This window comes from Electrophorus electricus, chromosome 21 (assembly GCF_041902795.1).
Source record: "Electrophorus electricus isolate QZ-2024a chromosome 21, ASM4190279v1, whole genome shotgun sequence".
Classification (NCBI taxonomy): Eukaryota; Metazoa; Chordata; class Actinopteri; order Gymnotiformes; family Gymnotidae; genus Electrophorus; species Electrophorus electricus.
In genome coordinates, this window is record NC_137517.1 from 14,843,353 (window position 1) to 14,870,000 (window position 26,648).

Genomic DNA, 26,648 nt, shown 5'->3' on the forward strand with positions numbered 1-26,648 from the left:
TATAGTAGAACTACTATACACTAAGTAATATCAGCTATAGTAGAACTACTATACACTAAGTAATGTCAGCTATAGTAGAACTTCGATACACTAAGTAATATCAGCTATAGTAGAACTACTATACACTAAGTAATGTCAGCTATAGTAGAACTACTATACACTAAGTAATGTCAGCTGTAGTAGAACTACTATACACTAAGTAATATCAGCTATAGTAGAACTACTATACACTAAGTAATATCAGCTATAGTAGAACTACTATACACTAAGTAATGTCAGCTATAGTAGAACTACTATACACTAAGTAATATCAGCTATAGTAGAACTACTATACACTAACTAATGTCAGCTATAGTAAAACTACTATACACTAAGTAATGTCAGCTATAGTAGAATTACTATACACTAAGTAATATCAGCTATAGTAGAACTACTATACGCTAAGTAATATCAGATATAGTAGAACTACTTTACACTAAGTAATATCAGCTATAATAGAACTACTATACACTAAGTAATATCAGCTATAGTAGAACTACTATACCCTAAGTAATATCAGCTATAGTAGAACTACTATACACTAAGTAATGTCAGCTGTAGTAGAACTACTATACACTAAGTAATATCAGCTATAGTAGAACTACTATACACTAAGTAATATCAGCTATAGTAGAACTACTATACACTAAGTAATGTCAGCTATAGTAGAACTACTATACACTAAGTAATATCAGCTATAGTAGAACTACTATACACTAACTAATGTCAGCTATAGTAAAACTACTATACACTAAGTAATGTCAGCTATAGTAGAACTACTATACACTAAGTAATATCAGCTATAGTAGAAATACTATACACAAAGTAATGTCAGCTATAGTAGAACTACTATACACTAAGTAATATCAGCTATAGTAGAACTACTATACACTAAGTAATGTCAGCTATAGTAGAATTACTATACACTAAGTAATATCAGCTGTAGTAGAACTACTATACACTAAGTAATGTCAGCTGTAGTAGAACTACTATACACTAAGTAATGTCAGCTGTAGTAGAACTACTATACACTAAGTAATGTCAGCTATAGTAGAACTACTATACACTAAGTAATATCAGATGTAATAGAACTACTATACACGGAGTATTATCAGCTGTAGTAGAACTACTATACACTAAGTAATATCAGCTGTAGTAGAACTACTATACACTAACTAATGTCAGCTGTAATAGAACTACTATAAACTAAGTAATATCAGCTATAGTAGAACTACTATACACTAAGTAATGTCAGCTGTAGTAGAACTACTATACACTAAGTAATGTCAGCTGTAGTAGAACTACTATAACTAAGTAATGTCAGCTATAGTAGAACTACTATACACTAAGTAATATCAGATGTAATAGAACTACTATACACGGAGTATTATCAGCTGTAGTAGAACTACTATACACTAAGTAATATCAGCTGTAGTAGAACTACTATACACTAACTAATGTCAGCTGTAATAGAACTACTATAAACTAAGTAATATCAGCTATAGTAGAACTACTATACACTAAGTAATGTCAGCTATAGTAGAACTACTATACACTAAGTAATATCAGATGTAATAGAACTACTATACACTAAGTAATATCAGCTATAGTAGAACTACTATACACTAAGTAATATCAGCTATAGTAGAACTACTATACATTAAGTAATGTCAGCTATAGTAGAACTACTATACACTAAGTAATATCAGCTATAGTAGAACTACTATACACTAAGTAATGTCAGCTATAGTAAAACTACTATACACTAAGTAATGTCAGCTAGAGTAGAATTACTATACACTAAGTAATATCAGCTATAGTAGAACTACTATACGCTAAGTAATATCAGATATAGTAGAACTACTTTACACTAAGTAATATCAGCTATAATAGAACTACTATACACTAAGTAATGTCAGCTATAGTAGAACTACTATACACTAAGTAATATCAGCTATAGTAGAACTACTATACACTAAGTAATGTCAGCTATAGTAGAACTTCGATACACTAAGTAATATCAGCTATAGTAGAACTACTATACACTAAGTAATGTCAGCTATAGTAGAACTACTATACACTAAGTAATGTCAGCTGTAGTAGAACTACTATACACTAAGTAATATCAGCTATAGTAGAACTACTATACACTAAGTAATATCAGCTATAGTAGAACTACTATACACTAAGTAATGTCAGCTATAGTAGAACTACTATACACTAAGTAATATCAGCTATAGTAGAACTACTATACACTAACTAATGTCAGCTATAGTAAAACTACTATACACTAAGTAATGTCAGCTATAGTAGAACTACTATACACTAAGTAATATCAGCTATAGTAGAAATACTATACACAAAGTAATGTCAGCTATAGTAGAACTACTATACACTAAGTAATATCAGCTATAGTAGAACTACTATACACTAAGTAATGTCAGCTATAGTAGAATTACTATACACTAAGTAATATCAGCTGTAGTAGAACTACTATACACTAACTAATGTCAGCTGTAATAGAACTACTATAAACTAAGTAATATCAGCTATAGTAGAACTACTATACACTAAGTAATGTCACCTATAGTAGAACTACTATACACTAAGTAATATCAGATGTAATAGAACTACTATACACTAAGTAATATCAGCTATAGTAGAACTACTATACACTAAGTAATATCAGCTATAGTAGAACTACTATACATTAAGTAATGTCAGCTATAGTAGAACTACTATACACTAAGTAATATCAGCTATAGTAGAACTACTATACACTAAGTAATGTCAGCTATAGTAAAACTACTATACACTAAGTAATGTCAGCTATAGTAGAATTACTATACACTAAGTAATATCAGCTATAGTAGAACTACTATACGTTAAGTAATATCAGATATAGTAGAACTACTTTACACTAAGTAATATCAGCTATAATAGAACTACTATACACTAAGTAATGTCAGCTATAGTAGAACTACTATACACTAAGTAATATCAGCTATAGTAGAACTACTATACACTAAGTAATGTCAGCTATAGTAGAACTTCGATACACTAAGTAATATCAGCTATAGTAGAACTACTATACACTAAGTAATGTCAGCTATAGTAGAACTACTATACACTAAGTAATGTCAGCTGTAGTAGAACTACTATACACTAAGTAATATCAGCTATAGTAGAACTACTATACACTAAGTAATATCAGCTATAGTAGAACTACTATACACTAAGTAATGTCAGCTATAGTAGAACTACTATACACTAAGTAATATCAGCTATAGTAGAACTACTATACACTAACTATTGTCAGCTATAGTAAAACTACTATACACTAAGTAATGTCAGCTATAGTAGAATTACTATACACTAAGTAATATCAGCTATAGTAGAACTACTATACGCTAAGTAATATCAGATATAGTAGAACTACTTTACACTAAGTAATATCAGCTATAATAGAACTACTATACACTAAGTAATATCAGCTATAGTAGAACTACTATACCCTAAGTAATATCAGCTATAGTAGAACTACTATACACTAAGTAATGTCAGCTGTAGTAGAACTACTATACACTAAGTAATATCAGCTATAGTAGAACTACTATACACTAAGTAATATCAGCTATAGTAGAACTACTATACACTAAGTAATGTCAGCTATAGTAGAACTACTATACACTAAGTAATATCAGCTATAGTAGAACTACTATACACTAACTAATGTCAGCTATAGTAAAACTACTATACACTAAGTAATGTCAGCTATAGTAGAACTACTATACACTAAGTAATATCAGCTATAGTAGAAATACTATACACAAAGTAATGTCAGCTATAGTAGAACTACTATACACTAAGTAATATCAGCTATAGTAGAACTACTATACACTAAGTAATGTCAGCTATAGTAGAATTACTATACACTAAGTAATATCAGCTGTAGTAGAACTACTATACACTAAGTAATGTCAGCTGTAGTAGAACTACTATACACTAAGTAATGTCAGCTGTAGTAGAACTACTATACACTAAGTAATGTCAGCTATAGTAGAACTACTATACACTAAGTAATATCAGATGTAATAGAACTACTATACACGGAGTATTATCAGCTGTAGTAGAACTACTATACACTAAGTAATATCAGCTGTAGTAGAACTACTATACACTAACTAATGTCAGCTGTAATAGAACTACTATAAACTAAGTAATATCAGCTATAGTAGAACTACTATACACTAAGTAATGTCAGCTATAGTAAAACTACTATACACTAAGTAATGTCAGCTATAGTAGAATTACTATACACTAAGTAATATCAGCTATAGTAGAACTACTATACGCTAAGTAATATCAGATATAGTAGAACTACTTTACACTAAGTAATATCAGCTATAATAGAACTACTATACACTAAGTAATATCAGCTATAGTAGAACTACTATACCCTAAGTAATATCAGCTATAGTAGAACTACTATACACTAAGTAATGTCAGCTGTAGTAGAACTACTATACACTAAGTAATATCAGCTATAGTAGAACTACTATACACTAAGTAATATCAGCTATAGTAGAACTACTATACACTAAGTAATGTCAGCTATAGTAGAACTACTATACACTAAGTAATATCAGCTATAGTAGAACTACTATACGCTAAGTAATATCAGATATAGTAGAACTACTTTACACTAAGTAATATCAGCTATAATAGAACTACTATACACTAAGTAATATCAGCTATAGTAGAACTACTATACCCTAAGTAATATCAGCTATAGTAGAACTACTATACACTAAGTAATGTCAGCTGTAGTAGAACTACTATACACTAAGTAATATCAGCTATAGTAGAACTACTATACACTAAGTAATATCAGCTATAGTAGTACTACTATACACTAAGTAATGTCAGCTATAGTAGAACTACTATACACTAAGTAATATCAGCTATAGTAGAACTACTATACACTAACTAATGTCAGCTATAGTAAAACTACTATACACTAAGTAATGTCAGCTATAGTAGAACTACTATACACTAAGTAATATCAGCTATAGTAGAAATACTATACACAAAGTAATGTCAGCTATAGTAGAACTACTATACACTAAGTAATATCAGCTATAGTAGAACTACTATACACTAAGTAATGTCAGCTATAGTAGAATTACTATACACTAATAATATCAGCTGTAGTAGAACTACTATACACTAAGTAATGTCAGCTGTAGTAGAACTACTATACACTAAGTAATGTCAGCTGTAGTAGAACTACTATACACTAAGTAATGTCAGCTATAGTAGAACTACTATACACTAAGTAATATCAGATGTAATAGAACTACTATACACGGAGTATTATCAGCTGTAGTAGAACTACTATACACTAAGTAATATCAGCTGTAGTAGAACTACTATACACTAACTAATGTCAGCTGTAATAGAACTACTATAAACTAAGTAATATCAGCTATAGTAGAACTACTATACACTAAGTAATGTCAGCTATAGTAGAACTACTATACACTAAGTAATATCAGATGTAATAGAACTACTATACACTAAGTAATATCAGCTATAGTAGAACTACTATACACTAAGTAATATCAGCTATAGTAGAACTACTATACATTAAGTAATGTCAGCTATAGTAGAACTACTATACACTAATATCAGCTATAGTAGAACTACTATACACTAAGTAATGTCAGCTATAGTAAAACTACTATACACTAAGTAATGTCAGCTATAGTAGAATTACTATACACTAAGTAATATCAGCTATAGTAGAACTACTATACGCTAAGTAATATCAGATATAGTAGAACTACTTTACACTAAGTAATATCAGCTATAATAGAACTACTATACACTAAGTAATGTCAGCTATAGTAGAACTACTATACACTAAGTAATATCAGCTATAGTAGAACTACTATACACTAAGTAATGTCAGCTATAGTAGAACTTCGATACACTAAGTAATATCAGCTATAGTAGAACTACTATACACTAAGTAATGTCAGCTATAGTAGAACTACTATACACTAAGTAATGTCAGCTGTAGTAGAACTACTATACACTAAGTAATATCAGCTATAGTAGAACTACTATACACTAAGTAATATCAGCTATAGTAGAACTACTATACAGTAAGTAATGTCAGCTATAGTAGAACTACTATACACTAAGTAATATCAGCTATAGTAGAACTACTATACACTAACTAATGTCAGCTATAGTAAAACTACTATACACTAAGTAATGTCAGCTATAGTAGAACTACTATACACTAAGTAATATCAGCTATAGTAGAAATACTATACACAAAGTAATGTCAGCTATAGTAGAACTACTATACACTAAGTAATATCAGCTATAGTAGAACTACTATACACTAAGTAATGTCAGCTATAGTAGAATTACTATACACTAAGTAATATCAGCTGTAGTAGAACTACTATACACTAACTAATGTCAGCTGTAATAGAACTACTATAAACTAAGTAATATCAGCTATAGTAGAACTACTATACACTAAGTAATGTCAGCTATAGTAGAACTACTATACACTAAGTAATATCAGATGTAATAGAACTACTATACACTAAGTAATATCAGCTATAGTAGAACTACTATACACTAAGTAATATCAGCTATAGTAGAACTACTATACATTAAGTAATGTCAGCTATAGTAGAACTACTATACACTAAGTAATATCAGCTATAGTAGAACTACTATACACTAAGTAATGTCAGCTATAGTAAAACTACTATACACTAAGTAATGTCAGCTATAGTAGAATTACTATACACTAAGTAATATCAGCTATAGTAGAACTACTATACGCTAAGTAATATCAGATATAGTAGAACTACTTTACACTAAGTAATATCAGCTATAATAGAACTACTATACAGTAAGTAATGTCAGCTATAGTAGAACTACTATACACTAAGTAATATCAGCTATATTAGAACTACTATACACTAAGTAATGTCAGCTATAGTAGAACTTCGATACACTAAGTAATATCAGCTATAGTAGAACTACTATACACTAAGTAATGTCAGCTATAGTAGAACTACTATACACTAAGTAATGTCAGCTGTAGTAGAACTACTATACACTAAGTAATATCAGCTATAGTAGAACTACTATACACTAAGTAATATCAGCTATAGTAGAACTACTATACACTAAGTAATGTCAGCTATAGTAGAACTACTATACACTAAGTAATATCAGCTATAGTAGAACTACTATACACTAACTAATGTCAGCTATAGTAAAACTACTATACACTAAGTAATGTCAGCTATAGTAGAACTACTATACACTAAGTAATATCAGCTATAGTAGAAATACTATACACAAAGTAATGTCAGCTATAGTAGAACTACTATACACTAAGTAATATCAGCTATAGTAGAACTACTATACACTAAGTAATGTCAGCTATAGTAGAATTACTATACACTAAGTAATATCAGCTATAGTAGAACTACTATACGCTAAGTAATATCAGCTATAGTAGAACTACTATACACTAAGTAATGTCAGCTGTTGAACTACTATACACTAAGTAATATCAGCTATAGTAGAAATACTATACACAAAGTAATGTCAGCTATAGTAGAACTACTATACACTAAGTAATATCAGCTATAGTAGAACTACTATACACTAAGTAATGTCAGCTATAGTAAAAGTACTATACACTAAGTAATGTCAGCCATAGTAGAATTACTATGCACTAAGTAATATCAGCTATAGTAGAACTACTATACACTAAGTAATGTCAGCTAGAGTAGAACTACTATACACTAAGTAGTCAGCTGTAGTAGAACTACTATACACTAAGTAATGTCAGCTGTAGTAGAACTACTATACACTAAGTAATATCAGCTGTAGTAGAACTACTATACACTAAGTAATGTCAGCTGTAATAGAACTACTATACACTAAGTAATATCAGCTATAGTAGAACTACTAATCACTAAGTAATGTCAGCTATAGTAGAACTACTATACACTAAGTAATATCAGCTGTAATAGAACTACTATACACTATGTAATAACAGCTATAGTAGAACTACTATACACTAAGTAATATCAGCTATAGTAGAACTACTATACACTAAGTAATGTCAGCTATAGTAGAACTACTATACACTAAGTAATATCAGCTATAGTAGAACTACTGTACACTAAGTAATGTCAGCTATAGTAAAACTACTATACACTAAGTAATATCAGCTGTAATAGAACTACTATACACTAAGTAATATCAGCTTTAATAGAACTACTATACTCTAAGTAATATCAGCTGTAGAACTACTATACACTAAGTAATATCAGCTATAGTAGAACTACTATACACTAAGTAATGTCAGCTATAGTAGAACTACTATACACTAAGTAATATCAGCTGTAATAGAAATACTATACACTAAGTAATATCAGCTATAGTAGAACTACTATACACTAAGTAATATCAGCTATAATAGAACTACTATACGCTAAGTAATGTCAGCTATAGTAGAACTACTATACACTAAGTAATGTCAGCTATAGTAAAACTACTATACACTAAGTAATGTCAGCTATAGTAAAACTACTATACACTAAGTAATGTCAGCTATAGTAGAATTACTGTACACTAAGTAATATCAGCTATAGTAGAACTACTATACGCTAAGTAATATCAGATATAGTAGAACTACTATACACTAAGTAATGTCAGCTATAGTAAAACTACTATACACTAAGTAATATCAGCTGTAATAGAACTACTATACACTAAGTAATATCAGCTTTAATAGAACTACTATACTCTAAGTAATATCAGCTGTAGAACTACTATACACTAAGTAATATCAGCTATAGTAGAACTACTATACACTAAGTAATATCAGCTATAGTAGAACTACTATACACTAAGTAATATCAGCTATAGTAGAACTACTATACACTAAGTAATGTCAGCTATAGTAGAATTACTATACACTAAGTAATATCAGCTATAGTAGAACTACTATACGCTAAGTAATATCAGATATAGTAGAACTACTATACACTAAGTAATATCAGCTATAGTAGAACTACTATACACTAAGTAATGTCAGCTATAGTAAAACTACTATACACTAAGTAATGTCAGCTATAGTAGAATTACTATACAATAAGTAATATCAGCTATAGTAGAACTACTATACATTAAGTAATGTCAGCTATAGTAGAACTACTATACACTAAGTAATGTCAGCTATAGTAGAACTACTATACACTAAGTAATATCAGCTGTAATAGAACTACTATACACTAAGTAATATCAGCTTTAATAGATCTACTATACTCTAAGTAATATCAGCTGTAGAACTACTATACACTAAGTAATATCAGCTATAGTAGAACTACTATACACTAAGTAATGTCAGCTATAGTAGAACTACTATACACTAAGTAATGTCAGCTGTAGTAGAACTACTATACACTAAGTAATATCAGCTATAAGTAAAACTATACACTAAGTAATAGCTATAGTAGAACTACTATACACTAAGTAATATCAGCTATAGTAGAACTACTATATGCTAAGTAATATCAGCTATAGTAGAACTACTATACACTAAGTAATATCAGCTGTAATAGAACTACTATACACTAAGTAATATCAGCTATAGTAGAACTACTATACACTAAGTAATGTCAGCTATAGTAGAACTACTATACACTAAGTAATATCAGCTATAGTAGAACTACTATACACTAAGTAATGTCAGCTGTAATAGAACTACTATACATCCACTAAGTTTTTAGATTATTGACACACATTTCAGAAAACATTATCTCTGTTCTAAAATACCTGAGCACATTTCTCAAAACCTTTCACACAATTTACATATCCTTATATATGGCAAGGAAAATAAAACAACTGTGCCTAATGGTCTGTGTAAAGCAGAATGTGAGGAGAGACCTCATGTACACTTGCTGTCTATCTCCTTATTCTCCACTGCTAACCCCACCCTCTCCTCATCCTCCACCTCCATCCTCACACCATCCTCTACATCTAACCCCACCCCCTTCTCATCTGCCCTCACTTCATCTTGTCACTCCATTTCTCCCAGTGTTTCCCAGTGTATAGCCGTCAGACATCTCTCACAGTTACCTTTACGGTGTTTAGCAGATGCTCTTATCCAGAGGAACTTACGAAACTGCTTTGTCATACGCTCACAGAATGTGTCCTATCTGGTACAGTTGGAAAGCGTCAACGATGCTGTTGAACTACAATACTGCTAGACACAGGAGTCAGTACTGATACCTAGAAAGAATTACGAAATGAGCATGTGTGCAACACTGAACAACAATATGTGAAATATGAAATAATAAAGGCTAGAAGGGTTCATTTAATCAATAGTAGCGCAGTACAGCATTTCCATAAATACTGGAAGCCAGAGAAGAGAACTCAGAAGTGGAATGACATGTAAGAACGTCAGATGATTGAAGATTCGTCAGGCTGCTGCATTCCAGATCAGCTGTGGAGGCCTGACTGCCCATAGAGGAAAACCAGCAAATAGGGATTTGCAGTAGTCAAGCCTTGAGACAACAAGAGACTGAACAAGCACCTGAGCAGCTTCCTGTGAGAGAAAGGGCCGAATCCTTCAGAAGCTGCCACGGAGAAACCTGCACGCGAATGTCAGGTTTGAAACATGAGTCGAGAACCATAACTGTTCCTCCAAAGTAGTTGCTGTTACTTACTGTTAGTGTTTTAAGTTACTGTCTTATGTATGGGTTATTTCAGCATTGGAGAACATTTTTTGACTTGATGACTTATTTTAGTTTGTTGTTCTCAAGTAAATTTGTGTATATACTGGATTTTTCTTGTTTACACGTCAACCCTGTTATGGACAATGGGGTTATCTGGAAGGAATATTTGGCAATGAATAATTTGGATAAAAATGCACTTTTAGAACCGTTCATTGGTCCCCAAGTACATTACCAGCTCTTTGCAAAAATAAACTGAGAAAATGAAGCCAAATATGCTCACCCCATGTGCCAAACATACAAAATGTTAAAATTGTGATGGTGTATTAATTAACATATTCTTTTTATGCTATTCTTCTTCATAATGAAATGAGGTCACCTCCAGAACATGACTCAGAATGTGGAATTGTGATTCCCCCCCACCCCTCCGCCATTGTTACAGGGTTGACAAGAAATTGAGGACAGGGTTATAATAAATGCATGATTTTTCTCACATTAGTTGTTATATACCTTTATGCATTATATTCTATATAATAACATTTGTCTTCATTTGTCTAGCCCTGACACAGACCAGTAGAGAAAAGTGCTGTAGTGTTTGTACTGCTGGGGTCAGAATTCTGTCACTGATTCAGAAATTTATGAACTTTCTGTTTTTATCCTTCCAAAACATGAAAAGGGAGTTTCTCTTGGTACTTGTGCTTAGATAGTATTTTGTGCACAAAATGTGTAAGGAGCTTGTTATGAAAACAGAGTTGAGTAAAGGGTGTCTAGAACTTTGGACCTGAGCTTCTGTGAGTGCCAGTGTGCCGGGGTGCTGTGTTGGTGCTGGGTGTTGGTGATGGGTGTTGGTGCTGGTGATGGGTGTTGTATGATTATTGCTTGCTGTTGTGTGTTGGAGACGTGTGTTGTTGTTTTGGTATTGGTGCTGCATGTTGTGTGTTGGTGATGTGTGTTATGTGATGTGTATTAGCGTTGTGTGTTGGTGATAGGTGTTGTATAATTATTGCTGTGTGTATATTATATATATATATATATTACTGATGTGCTGTATATTGTGTGTTGGTGCTGTGTGGTGTGATGTGTACTGGTGCTGTATATTGTGTATTGGTGCTGTGTGCTGTGTGTTGTGTGTTGGTGCTGTGTGTTGTATGATGTGTACTGGTGCTGTGTGTTGTGTGTTGGTGCTGTATATTGTGTGTTGGTGCTGTGTGTTGTATGATGTGTGTTGGTGCTGTATATTGTGTGTTGGTGCTGTGTGCTGTGTGTTGTGTGTTGGTGCTGTGTGTTGTATGATGTGTACTGGTGCTGTATATTGTGTGTTGGTGCTGTGTGCTGTGTGTTGTGTGTTGGTGCTGTGTGTTGTGTGATGTGTACTGGTGCTGTGTGTTGAGTGTTGGTGCTGTGTGTTGGTGCTGTGTGTTGTATGATGTGTACTGGTGCTGTATATTGTGTGTTGGTGCTGTATATTGTGTGTTGGTGCTGTGTGCTGTGTGTTATGTGTTGGTGCTGTATATTGTGTGTTGTGTGATGTGTACTGGTGCTGTGTGTTGGTGCTGTATATTGTGTGTTGGTGCTGTGTGTTGTGTGATGTGTACTGGTGCTGTCTGTTGTCTGTTGGTGCTGTGTGTTGTATGATGTGTAATGGTGCTGTGTGTTGTGTGTTGGTGCTGTATATTGTGTGTTGGTGCTGTGTGTTGTATGTGTTGTGTGTTGGTGCTGTGTGTTGTATGATGTGTGTTGGTGCTGTATATTGTGTGTTGGTGCTGTGTGCTGTGTGTTATGTGTTGGTGCTGTATATTGTGTGTTGTGTGATGTGTACTGGTGCTGTGTGTTGGTGCTGTATATTGTGTGTTGGTGCTGTGTGTTGTGTGATGTGTACTGGTGCTGTCTGTTGTCTGTTGGTGCTGTGTGTTGTATGATGTGTAATGGTGCTGTGTGTTGTGTGTTGGTGCTGTATATTGTGTGTTGGTGCTGTGTGTTGTATGTGTTGTGTGTTGGTGCTGTGTGTTGTATGATGTGTGTTGGTGCTGTATATTGTGTGTTGGTGCTGTGTGTTGTGTGATGTGTACTGGTGCTGTGTGTTGTGTGTTGGTGCCGTGTGTTGTATGATGTGTAATGGTGCTGTATATTGTGTGTTGGTGCTGTATATTGTGTGCTGTGTGTTGGTGCTGTGTGTTGTGTGTTGGTGCTGTATATTGTGTGTTGGTGCTGTGTGTTGTGTGTTGGTGCTGTATATTGTGTGTTGGTGCTGTATATTGTGTGTTGGTGCTGTGTGTTGGTGCTGTATATTGTGTGTTGGTGCTGTATATTGTGTGTTGTGTGTTGTGTGTTGGTGCTGTGTGATGTGTACTGGTGCTGTGTGTTGTGTGTTGGTGCTGTGTGTTGTATGATGTGTACTGGTGCTGTATATTGTGTGTTGGTGCTGTGTGTTGGTGCTGTATATTGTGTGTTGGTGCTGTATGTTGTGTGTTGTGTGTTGTGTGTTGGTGCTGTGTGTTGGTGCTGTATATTGTGTGCTAGTGCTGTATATTGTGTGCTGTGTGTTGTGTGTTGGTGCTGTGTGTTGGTGCTGTATATTGTGTGTTGGTGCTGTGTGTTGGTGCTGTATATTGTGTGTTGGTGCTGTATATTGTGTGTTGTGTGTTGTGTGTTGGTGCTGTGTGATGTGTACTGGTGCTGTGTGTTGTGTGTTGGTGCTGTGTGTTGTATGATGTGTACTGGTGCTGTATATTGTGTGTTGGTGCTGTATATTGTGTGTTTTGTGTTGGTGCTGTGTGTTGGTGCTGTGTGTTGGTGCTGTGTATTGTGTGTTGTGTGTTGTGTATTGTGTGTTGTGTGTTGTGTGTTGTGTGTTGTGTGTTGGTGCTGCGTGTTGGTGCTGTATATTGTGTGCTGTGTGTTGTGTGTTGGTGCTGTGTGTTGTATGATGTGTACTGGTGCTGTATATTGTGTGTTGGTGCTGTATATTGTGTGTTGTGTGTTGGTGCTGTATATTGTGTGTTGGTGCTGTATATTGTGTGTTGTGTGTTGATGCTGTATATTGTTTGTTGGTGCTGTATATTGTGTGTTGTGTGTTGGTGCTGTGTGTTGGTGCTGTATATTGTGTGTTGGTGCTGTATATTGTGTGTTGGTGTTATGTGCTGAGTGTTGGTGCTGTATATTGTGTGTTGGTGCTGTGTGTTGGTGCTGTATATTGTGTGTTGGTGCTGTGTGTTGGTGCTGTATATTGTGTGTTGGTGCTGTATATTGTGTGCTGTATGTTGTGTGTTGGTGCTGTGTGTTGGTGCTGTATATTGTGTGTTGGTGCTGTATATTGTGTGCTGTGTGTTGTGTGTTGGTGCTGTGTGTTGGTGCTGTATATTGTGTGTTGGTGCTGTATATTGTGTGTTGGTGCTGTATATTGTGTGTTGTGTGTTGGTGCTGTGTGTTGGTGCTGTATATTGTGTGCTAGTGCTGTATATTGTGTGTTGGTGTTTTGTGCTGTGTGTTGGTGCTGTATATTGTGTGTTGGTGCTGTATATTGTGTGTTGGTGCTGTGTGTTGGTGCTGTGTGTTGGTGCTGTATATTGTGTGTTGGTGCTGGGTGTTGGTGCTGTATATTGTGTGTTGGTGCTGTATATTGTGTGCTGTGTGTTGTGTGTTGGTGCTGTGTGATGGTGCTGTATATTGTGTGTTGGTGCTGTATATTGTGTGTTGGTGCTGTATATTGTGTGCTGTGTGTTGTGTGTTGGTGTTGTGTGTTGGTGCTGTATATTGTGTACTGGTGCTGTATATTGTGTGTTGGTGCTGTATATTGTGTTTTGGTGCTGTATATTGTGTACTGTTGCTGTATGTTGTGTGTTGGTGCTGTGTGCTGTGTGTTGGTGCTGTATATTGTGTGTAAGGTGCTGTATATTGTGTGTTGGTGCTGTATATTGTGTGTTGGTGTTGGTGCTGTGTGCTGTGTGTTGTGTGTTGGTGTTGTGTGTTGGTGCTGTGTGCTGTGTGTTGGTGCTGCAGGAGTTGACGTCCTGATGCTGGTGAACCTCCCAATTTCCTTTAGCTCAGCTAAATAGCAGCAGAATAACAACAACAAAAACAAAAACAGCATAATAATCACTCCACGTAACCTCCAGCTGATGAACGGACAGCTGTCCTGCAGATGCAGGCCGCCACGTGCTGCTCGTGCTCATCTGTGATTTACACTCCATCCCAGATATGTGCCATGTGACAAACCTTCCACTGTCCAAGCAGTTCATGTGTGCATATGTGTATGAATTTAAACTGCCTGTTAACACAATGTTCTGAAGCTATGAAGACAGCAGGGTGAGGAATCTGGAGTCTGAAGGAATGTTGTGTGTGTATGTGCGTGTGTCTGTGTGTGTGTGTGTGTGTGTGTGTGTGTGTGTGTGTGTGTGTGTGTGGGTGGGTAGGTGTGTGGGTGAGAGAGAGAGAGAGAGAGAGGGACTGAGAGAAAGAGAGGATGAAAGGAATTAATGAATTTGTAAACATATAATAATAACAACATAAACAGTTGATAATTATTTGTCATATGAAATCTTTAGCTAGAATCACAAATTTTGTCTCCCCTGGCAACTGTGTGCTGGATGTTCTCACAAACAGGTCCAAGGACTAGGAGCCGACTCTCAGGTACATTTACTCTGATGCAGATTTTGCCCTCTGCTGTACAGCTATTTACCCCTGACTGTGTTGCCAAATCTAATAACACCCAAATCATAAAGTTTGCGTACGATACCACAGTGATCGGACTCGTAATGGATCGTGACGGGTCTGCCCACGCCAGTCTGCCTGGCGCCGCAGTCTCATCCTGCCTCTAAATGTCAGTGAGTGGACTTCAGCGCGGTGTGGAGCATGTTCCTGTCAATGTCAACAGCTCTCCTGTGGAAGTCATTAACAGCTTCAGGTTTCTGGGTGTTCCACTAACAGACTTTCCATCCTGGATTCAGCACAGCTTCTTCCTCAGAAAGGCACAACATCTGCTCTTCAGGAGGAAACTAAAGATGAACTTTAGGGATGATCTCTCACTACGGAGAACTTTGAAAGTGGACTGTATTGGTACTTCTCTTAATTCACATGATGGCGTGTGTTTTGGCAGGTATCAGCCAGTCAATAAGTGTAATATTGTGAATTTTCACATGAAATAAAGGATAGTAGGAGATATCAGTGATGTTCACAACATACATTTATTTACTGAAAGTGAAAATCATTTGCCAGACTATTCTTTTTTTTCATATATAAAAATATAGAACAATTCAATCATCTGTGATGTGTGTTACGTGTGTACACAAAAAAATACATAATTTGAACCTTTGCTCAACAATAGTGCCATCCACCTTCATTAAAATTGTTAACATCAATAGGAGAATGTGAACAAGTGAGTGCAATGCATTGCCCCCTGGGCAGTTTATACAGGGTCATTATTAATTGCCCAGAACCTGATATGGAGAAAGTAGAACAGAGTACAGTGAGCTTGTGAGAAGTACAGGTACACATGGCACATCAAAAAGTAACATGTAGAAATGCTTATTACTCACTTCAAACTGATTTATTTTGATAAATTACTTAGTCTAAACAGCAGTTGTATAATACTACCATCATATATTTAATATATGCGATCTCTCTAATAAAACACTTCCTTTTAAGTAGAGCTGTATTTCTATAAACATTTTTATAAAACACATTTAAGCACAGTTGTATTTCTCTATGCATTCTTTATAAAAGTAGACTTCCATTGAAATACGGCTCGTGAGACAGACCAGTAGAAACCAGTCGTGTATGTCTTTCAGGTGAAACATAATTCACCCAGTACGATAAACCCAATGAGAAAACAGTCATGTTTATAGTAATCGTAATGTTTTGGTAATCCGCGCGGAAAATTAAATGACAAAGGGAATCAATGAGTAGAGAACCTTGCACAGATGAGCACGCCCACCTGACCTTGATTCTGGACCAAGATGGAAAGAGGAAAAGATCCAAGTGGTGTGGACAGGATTCATTCCTGGAGCCCGAGCTTCAGTCACCCAGTCTGCTGAACTGACTGGTGGGAAAAGTGACAAAAATTACAACTTGGCATTTGGAGATACTGGAAAGACTCGAGTAAAGAGTTGGAAGCCGATGTCAAAGTCACATTCCGTGACTGTGATGTGAAGTGCATTATCATGGTATTAAAGGAGCAGGGGACCGAGAGAGCCAGAGCCAGTCTAACTGAGGGACCCTTTAAGCGCATGGCACATGTTGGGTTCCCTTGCCCCTTGATTTCTGTGATGGTTTCTCTTGGTTTCTGTGATGACATCTACCCTGATAGTGGTCTCTCTTAGGCTGCCAATGCCCCAATTCCCCCAGCACGAGTGGTCACTGAATGGTCAGATAAGTATTAAAATGATGTAATGCACTGTGGCCTACGTAGTCGCGGGACCTCGATTGAGTTAGACGCTTGTGAGAGATTTTGGACCAATGTGCTAGAATGCCGGCAACCAGCGGCCTTAAAGCACCAGTTGAGAAAACGGCTGTTGGAAGGATCCCCCAGTACAGTTTCAGAGACTTGAAGCGCTTTCTGGTGGCTCATGATGGCCCGTCACTTTAGTGGGACAAATTATGTTGTTGTTGTTGTTTTTCCCCTTTGTCACTCGTACCTCAGGTGAGCACCTTGGTGTCTGGTGAAGTGCAAGTCAGTTACGTAGCGGAGGAACTGTTCTGTTGTACCTGTGGTATTTCTCATTGGTATCTGGGATGGTGAGATTGAACAAGAGCACAGAGAAGATCCAGAGGCCTGCTTGATATCTCATTTGGACAACGCGAATAGTTCAACAACAGTCCACAACAGTTAGCTGTGCTTCCTTCCACCATGTCATTAGGTAGTGGTCTCATCGGGACATGGTCTAATTGGGAAATGTTCTTATTGGGAACTGGCCTTACTGGGAAGTGTTTTTATTGGGTAGCGGCCTTATTATCAGGGAAGATATCACATGGGAAGTAGATGAAGTCCAGAAATGGGATACTGGGCAGAAGAAATTTACTTTCAGGCTACAATATTCTTCTTTTAGAATTTCTGTGTTTTATTTGTACTTTGCAATTCAGTTGAGTGTCTAGTTAATTGCATTAGTGTCTAGTTGCTGGTCAGTGGTGACTATGCATGAATACGATGTATGCGTTTTAAAAGCATGTTTTCCGTATGAACAAAACTAAGGTGTCTGAGTCAATAGCTTGTTTATGGCAGACAAATTTGGATTTGGGAGTGGTTTTTTTTTAAATTAAATAGGACATTATTTCAGAAAATGTGTCATAATAAAATGTAACATCCTATTAGATTGCACATTGTATTTATAAAGAAAATCAGACAAAAAGAGGATCTTAATTATGCATGTTCACTCAGAAGGTGAGAGGAGGAATTCCTGGTTGCTCTGAAAACAAGGCTACCATAGTAACGCCAGACGAGAAAACAGATCTGTGCTGAAAGGCTCCGAAAGCTCTGGTTCAGACTGCAGCTTAAGTCTGATGGAGCCAAAGCTTTGATGATTGTGCGGAGGAAGAAGAATAATGATCTTTGTGCTTTTTTCCACTTTGGGAAGCATACACAGTCTGTGGGGTTTAACCTGAGGACTGTTATGGTCAGCCATTCATTCGCTTTGTATTTTCGTAACAAATCTGTTTTCTGAGTAGGATGTCTAAACTCCCTCGGCGAAAAGAGACTTAGAGACATTGTATACACCTCCAACGCACTACACGCACGCGCATACACACAAACACACACACACACTTTTAAACAATAGTAGTTGACATGGACTGTTACCAGCAGCTACTGATGTGCAATTTTTGGTTCACTTATTTCTCACGTCCTTCATGTGCTCTGAACATCAAAAGGATGCAAAACTCACCCACCCTCATACCACACACACAGACACACACACACATACACACACACACACACACACACACACACATATACACAGAGAGAGAGAGAGAGAGAGAGAGAGAGAGAGAGAGAGAGAGAGAGAGAGAGAGAGAGAGAGAGAGAGAGAGAGAGAGAGCAAGAAAAAACATTCCAGAAATCTGATAAATGCAGGACACATTCCAGAATTCTCAGAAATCTGATAAATGCAGGACACATTCCAGAATTCTCATAAACACTGGGCATTCCAGAACTCTGTCAAATACAGGAGACATTCTAGAATTCCCTTAAATACTGGACATATTGCAGAATTCTAATACACAGAGCATATTCTATAGATACAGGACACATTCTAGCAATTGTATTTATACACAGGATGAGATGTATAATATTATGTGGCATTAGAGCTCCATTAGAGCTTCACACAGGAACCTGCCTCCTCTCTTCACTTCAGCAATCACAACATTGTGACCTCTTCCCAGGGGTCATCAGGTAGGCACCTCCCTTCATCTGCGTTTCGTCGAATTAAGCCCCCGACACCTCCGGTAGACTTGACAGTGAGGTGTGACGTCTCAGCCCCGCCTCCCTCCGAGCTCACTTTTAAAGCCACGCTTCTTATGCCCTACGCCACTAGAAAACCCATCCTGGGAAATCCACGAGGGCCTTCCCAGCAACTAAGGTCATACCCAAATCCACCGGCACCGTTAGCGCATGCTTGGTGCCACCAGTTCCACGTGGATGAATACAGGACATGTTCCAGACTTCTGACAAATAAAGGACACATTCCAGCTCTAAAGCATGTTGGGTTGTGGAGCTAAATGTTGAAGAGAACTGTGATTTTATCATGTAGAATTACTGGCAGACGACAGAGCCAGTGAGCTGAGATAGATGCAGGACCGGATAACACTGTGTGTGTGTGTGTGTGTGTGTGTGTGTGTGGGTGTGGGTGTGTGTGTTTGAGTGAGATAGAGAGAGAGGAAGCGAGACAGAGAGTGTGCATGTGTGTGTGAGTCTGCCTGTTTGACTGTCATGATATTCTCTAATATGTCAACTCATCAATCTCTCTCTCTGTCTCTCTTGCTGTGTCTCGCTATGTCAGAGTATGACAGAGGATGAGATGGGTGAGTATGGCAGAGGATGAGGTTGGTGAGTATGGCAGAGGATGAGGTGCGTGAGTATGGCAGAGGATGAGATGGGTGAGTATGGCAGAGGATGAGGTGGGTGAGTATGGCAGAGGATGAGATGGGTGAGTATGGCAGAGGATGAGATGGGTGAGTATGGCAGAGGATGAGGTGGGTGAGTATGGCAGAGGATGAGTATGGCAGAGGATGAGATGGGTGAGTATGGCAGAGGATGAGGTGGGTGAGTATGGCAGAGGATGAGGTGGGTGAGTATGGCAGAGGATGAGGTGGGTGAGTATGGCAGAGGATGAGTATGGCAGAGGATGAGGTGGGTGAGTATGGCAGAGGATGAGATGGGTGAGTATGGCAGAGGATGAGATGGGTGAGTATGGCAGAGGATGAGGTGGGTGAGTATGACAGAGGATGAGATGGGTGAGTATGGCAGAGGATGAGGTGGGTGAGTATGGCAGAGGATGAGGTGCGTGAGTATGGCAGAGGATGAGGTTGGTGAGTATGGCAGAGGATGAGGTGGGTGAGTATGGCAGAGGATGAGGTTGGTGAGTATGGCAGAGGATGAGGTGGGTGAGTATGGCAGAGGATGAGGTTGGTGAGTATGGCAGAGGATGAGGTGGGTGAGTATGGCAGAGGATGAGATGGGTGAGTATGGCAGAGGATGAGGTGGGTGAGTATGGCAGAGGATGAGGTGGGTGAGTATGGCAGAGGATGAGATGGGTGAGTATGGCAGAGGATGAGGTGGGTGAGTATGGCAGAGGATGAGATGGGTGAGTATGGCAGAGGATGAGATGGGTGAGTATGGCAGAGGATGAGGTGCGTGAGTATGGCAGAGGATGAGGTTGGTGAGTATGGCAGAGGATGAGATGGGTGAGTATGGCAGAGGATGAGGTGTGTGAGTATGGCAGAGGATGAGGTGGGTGAGTATGGCAGAGGATGAGGTGCGTGAGTATGGCAGAGGATGAGGTGGGTGAGTATGGCAGAGCATGAGATGGGTGAGTATGGCAGAGCATGAGATGGGTGAGTATGGCAGAGGATGAGGTGGGTGAGTATGGCAGAGGATGAGGTGGGTGAGTATGGCAGAGGATGAGGTGGGTGAGTATGGCAGAGGATGAGGTGGGTGAGTATGGCAGAGGATGAGATGGGTGAGTATGGCAGAGGATGAGATGGGTGAGTATGGCAGAGGATGAGATGGGTGAGTATGGCAGAGGATGAGGTGGGTGAGTATGGCTATAAAGTACAGTATTACAGCAGGACTTCAAATGTCAGAGATTAAAACTAGAATGTTCTAATGTGACATTTATATATTTATAATAACTGCTGAGTGCAGCTTATTAAAGTGTGTGTGTATGTGTGTGTGTGTGTGTGTGTGTGTGTGTGTGTGTGTGTGTGTATAAAAGAGCAACCACCCACAGGAGGATTCAGCCAATTAGTGTGTGACTGACATCGTGCTCTTACGAGCCCCTGCTGTGTCAGACAGGAAAGAACCAAACCAGCAGGCAGCTCTGAGATGCTGCATTAATGCTGCTGCCAACCTCTAAACTACCGTGTCCTCACGCAGGCCTGAATGTTTGCTCTGTCTTTATTGCTCTGCAACACTAAACATTTCATATTCTACAGAGGGCTCGTTAGTACCACGAGCTGAAAGGCTCAGACTCCATAATGGAACATCTAGCAGAGGCAATCACTGACAACAAAAAGCAAATCACCCTTTATTAGCCGTGAGGGTTACTGCAGCATAGGACGGAGGAGATTGTAATAATAAGATATCATGGTCTACTTCATTATTCAGAGCTTCTCCACTGTTGTTACGGGTATGTCCAGACACCCTAAAATAGAGAGAGAGAGAGAGAGAGAGAGAGAGAGAGAGAGAGAGAGAGAGAGAGAGTCATTAGAAACACCAGAAGCCCAGAAAACAAATATGAAGTTTTCAGTCAGTGAGTGAAGCTCAGGAGAAACAGAAACAGAGCAGTACTTTCCATGTACCCAACACGTGTGTTTGTGGTGAGAGTAGGAAGCTGTGTGGTTAAGGTGCTTGACTTGTAATTGGAAGGTTGCTGTTCAAGCCCCACCACTGCCAAGTTGCTACTGTTGTTCCCCTGAGCGACGCCCTTAACTCTCAGCGGCTCTAGTTGTACTCATAATTGTACTCATAATTGCTCTGGATAAAAGTGTCAGATAAATGCTGTAAATGACACTTCCAGGGTGACTTGCCTTTTCTTTGGTTTCTTTCATCCTTTTCCTAATGGGATGATGAAACAGAGGCACTTTTTTTGGGCACATTTTTCAGCCACTGCAGCTGATATTTGATTATTATTGTTGTTGTTGTTGTTGTTGTTGTTGTTATTGTTGTTATTATTGTTGTTGTTATTTTGCCTTCTGTTATGATTCAAAAGTCCAAACATCTCCACAGCTCAGATGATTTCAAGATGAGTAAGATCACGACTGCCGAGCGTCATGGTGCCCAGGCTTGAATCACCAAAACCCAGACACATCAGTTGAGCATCGTGTTTTCCTATCAGGGACCTTAGAGGCACAGACGTGTGGTGTTGTGCTGCCATGCTGTGTTGTTGTTGTGTGGTGTTGTGTTTTTGTGTGATGTGTTGTCATTGTTGTGTTGTTTGTTGTTGTGTTGTTCTTGTTGTTGTGTGATGCATTGTGATGTGTTTTTGTGTGATGTGTTGTTGCTGTGTGATGTTGTGTTGTTGTTGTGTGATGTGTTGTTGTGTGACGTGTTGTTGTGTGTTGTTGTTGTGTGATGTTGTGTATTGTTGTGTTGTTGTTATGTGTTGTTGCTGTGTGATGTTGTGTTGTTGTTGTGTGATGTGTTGTTGTGTGTTGTTGTGTGATGTTGTGTATTGTTGTGTTGTTGTTATGTGTTGTTGCTGTGTGATGTTGTGTTGTTGTTGTGTTATTGTTGTGTGATGTTGTGTATTGTTGTGTTGTTGTTGTGTTGTTGTTGTGTGATGTTGTGTTGTTGTTGTGTTGTTGTTGTGTGATGTGTTGTTGTTGCGTGTTGTTGTTGTGTGATGTTGTGTATTGTTTTGTTGTTGTTATGTGTTGTTGTTGCATGTTGTTGTGTTGTCTAATCCAGTAACATGCAGCTCTGCCTCTGTGTGTGTGTGTGTGTGGTGAGAGAGAGCGAGAGAGAGAGAGAGAGAGAGAGAGAGAGAGAGAGAGAGAGAGAGAGAGAGAGAGAGAGATGAGCAGATGTTGGAGTGTTTGGGGGAGCTAAGTGGTTAAGTGACCAGCTGCACAGTGCTCACAGAAGATGCCTCCCAGCCACTACACACACACACACACACACACACACACACACACACAAACAAACACACACACACACACACAAACAAACAAACAAACAAATTTGGGTTTTTCTAATAATTACTGCTTTCCTGCTTTCTTGCTGTATGTTTATTATGTCAGGTCTCCTTCCCACTGACTCATTGTAACAGGCCTCTTTCGATTGTATCATTTCTTGTGCTGGTTTGAAGATGCTTTGGTCCTTATTATCACTAGTTCTTGGCTATGACCTGGGTTTTAATGTCCCAGTGAAGACAGACATACTGTGTAATGAGGTTGTTTATTTATTGGCTTACAATATACCAGCTGAAGCACCAGATGCCAGATGACCAAAACTGTCCAGTGTGGGGCAGTATACAGCACAATTCCACATGCAACATGTGGGATGTGGTCTATCTATCTATCTATCTATCTATCTATCTATCTATCTATCTATCTATCTATCTATCTATCTATCTATCTATCTATCTATCTATCTATCTATCTATCTATCTATCTATCTATCTATCTATCTATCTATCTATCTATCTAATCATCAATCATCATCATCTATCTATCTATCAAATGAAACAAAATTCTGAGTGACTTTTTGAGTGCAGTTTCCTTCCTCTGGCCAGCCTCACTTCCTGTCTTTCCTGACCCCTTTACCCTGCCTTGTGATTCATTTTAATCACAGATGAAGATCAGGAGCTTTTTATTTTTGGAGCTTCACACTTCTAGTCAAATATTAATGTGACATGTATTTTCCAGACTTTTATTTTGGTCAGTATTTTTTTCCTGTTGTCTTGGTGAGGAATCATAATACCAATGGTGTGTATAAGTGAGGAATGATAATACCATAGACTCATTTCAACGATTTCATCAGTTTTACCATTTGATGTTTTCAAACACCATTACCATTTGATGTCCATTCAGTTTACCAACAATCCTCTTAAAATCAGTGAGGTCGGTTTGTCTTCATAACTCACCTGACATTTCTCTTGTGCTGTTTTTTTGTGTATAAATTCATGGCCCATACGTTCACAACAACAGAGGTGCATCAGTCAGACCACAGTGGTTGGTCCTTGCTGTGTTTACAGTGACTCCATGGTGTGTGTGGTCAAGTCTAGCAAACACCAATTACATGCTGACACCTCATGCAGGGCTTCTGTTCACGTCGGCATGAGTTCGCATAACCGGCAGATCTAAATCATTTAAATAATTAAAAACATCTAGTAACGTACAATAAATCCCACTGGAGTTGTAAAGCCCTTTCACTGTTCATTACAGATCAGTACATGTACACACTGAGTATACATGCAGACTGAGTGATTAGGTCAGTCTGTGTAAGCCTGAACCACATCCTGGATTTCGGATAATAACCAAACTCTGGGGTGTGTTAGTCCTGAGTATTACTGAAGGGAACACACACACCCACACACACCCACACACACCCACACACGCACACACACTGCAGTTTTACAACTGGTGGAAAGGATGAGTGCAGGGGTTGTGGTCACAGTGGAGTGCTGTTTGAAGGTGCTGCCCCCTAGTGGGGCTGGAGGAGCCACGTAGGACTGCTTTTCCAGCAGCTTCTCAAAGGAATGGATCTACATACAACTGGCCTTGTGCTACTATTTAAAATTGACCAATGGAATAAACACTCACCACCACCCTCAAAGAATAGTACCATAAATAATAAGAATAGTATGTAATGCAAAATAATAATAATAATAATAATACTAATAATAATGCTTACAGAGTAATGTTGGTTAGGGTCAAAAAGACAAAACTATACAGCTAAAGAGCTATATGAATAATTGTGAAAGGTACAAGGGTTCCTCATCAGATTAAGAGTCCTGTTTTGTCAGTCCTTTATCTGTGCATATCTGTGTTTCTGTAGGATGAATGACGCTTTTGTTTTACATTTTGTTTTAGTTTTCTTCCAATTTATTATTGGCCAGATTTCAGGTGCTGGTTAGATCTCCAACTACTTCATTATAGCCGGCACATAACTGTGGGTGTACTTCGAGATCTGTAAAACCAGCCACCACACCATCCAATCACAGGAGTCCTGTGAGAAGTGTGAAGTCAGCCACCACACCGTCCAATCACAGGAGTCCTGTGAGAAGTGTGAAGTCAGCCACCACACCGTCCAATCACAGGTGTTCTGTGCGAAGTGTGAAGTCAGCCACCACACCTTTTCCTGTTGCCTCTCACATAGTGTCACAGGGAAGCTGAACACAACCACCCAGTTCTACCTGCGTGACCTAACAGAGCCCACGTTGTTGTGTGATGCTCTGGTGTTGTTGTGTGATGTTCAGGCGTTGTTGTGTGATGCTCTGGCATTGTTGTGTGATGCTGTGGCGTTAACAGAGCCTGCGTTGCTCTGACGAGAGAGTAAGCTGTCTTTCCCTCCCAGAGAGAAAGTGTTCGTTATATTCCGTGAGACTCTCCAAAGTAGGTGTTCACAATTCATTAGGTGGTAGTTGCTTGATATATTCCCACATGTTGTGTGCTTTGAGCTCATCTGACACCTCCCGTCTGTGAGAAAATGAACTGCTGAATGAATCATATTAAAAGCCAACCCACGTAAGCAGTAGGCTGGTGACTCAGGGTAGTTTGTCAAGACCTGGTGGAAATTTACTGGGCTTTGGGATCATGGAAAAAGGCTAGCTGTCCCACCTGCAGCATCAGGTCAAGTGTTTCATCCGGGCATCGTCCCAACAACTGACATCTGGTACTCTCGTCTTGCAGAGTGGGATCGCTAGCGTTTAACAGCACGAATATTAGCTCACCCAGTTGTGGAAAACTGTGAACATTCGTGTGACACACACATTTCTCCAGAAGCTACCAATCCCTGAAGATGTGGGCTGACGTCTTAGGCATCACTTTTGTTGCTCCTCGCTGGGATGTCTGAGCACTTAGAGATACAATCCTACCCTGTCAGCCTCTACCTCAGTGGTACGGTCCAGCCTCTACATACAGTATGAGTCACTTGGTTGTTGGTCTGCAGCTGAGGGAAGTGTTAGTCATATGTCGGGCGTTGGTGTTCATGATCACAATCGGTGATGGATACCACACTTATGTCAAAGCACAAAGAAAGAGGAATAGAATACCTGTCCACTGAAGTACCACCTTGATGATCAGCTGTTTCTCATTAACCTTTGTTGCTGCAGCCTAAACAATACAAGCTTCTTGAGCACAAAAGTGTTTTTATCGTCATCCTGGCTGTGTAGGTGTTTGTGTTTTAGACTCTGCTGGCTGTGTTAGTGTCTGTGTTTTAGACTCTGCTGGCTGTGTTACTGTCTGTGTTATTAAAGACCCTGCTGGCTGTGTTAGTGTCTGTGTTATTAAAGACCCTGCTGGCTGTGTTAGTGTCTGTGTTATTAAAGACCCTGCTGGCTGTGTTAGTGTCTGTGTTATTAAAGACCCTGCTGGCTGTGTTAGTGTCTGTGTTTTAGACTCTGCTGGCTGTGTTACTGTCTGTGTTATTAAAGACCCTGCTGGCTGTGTTAG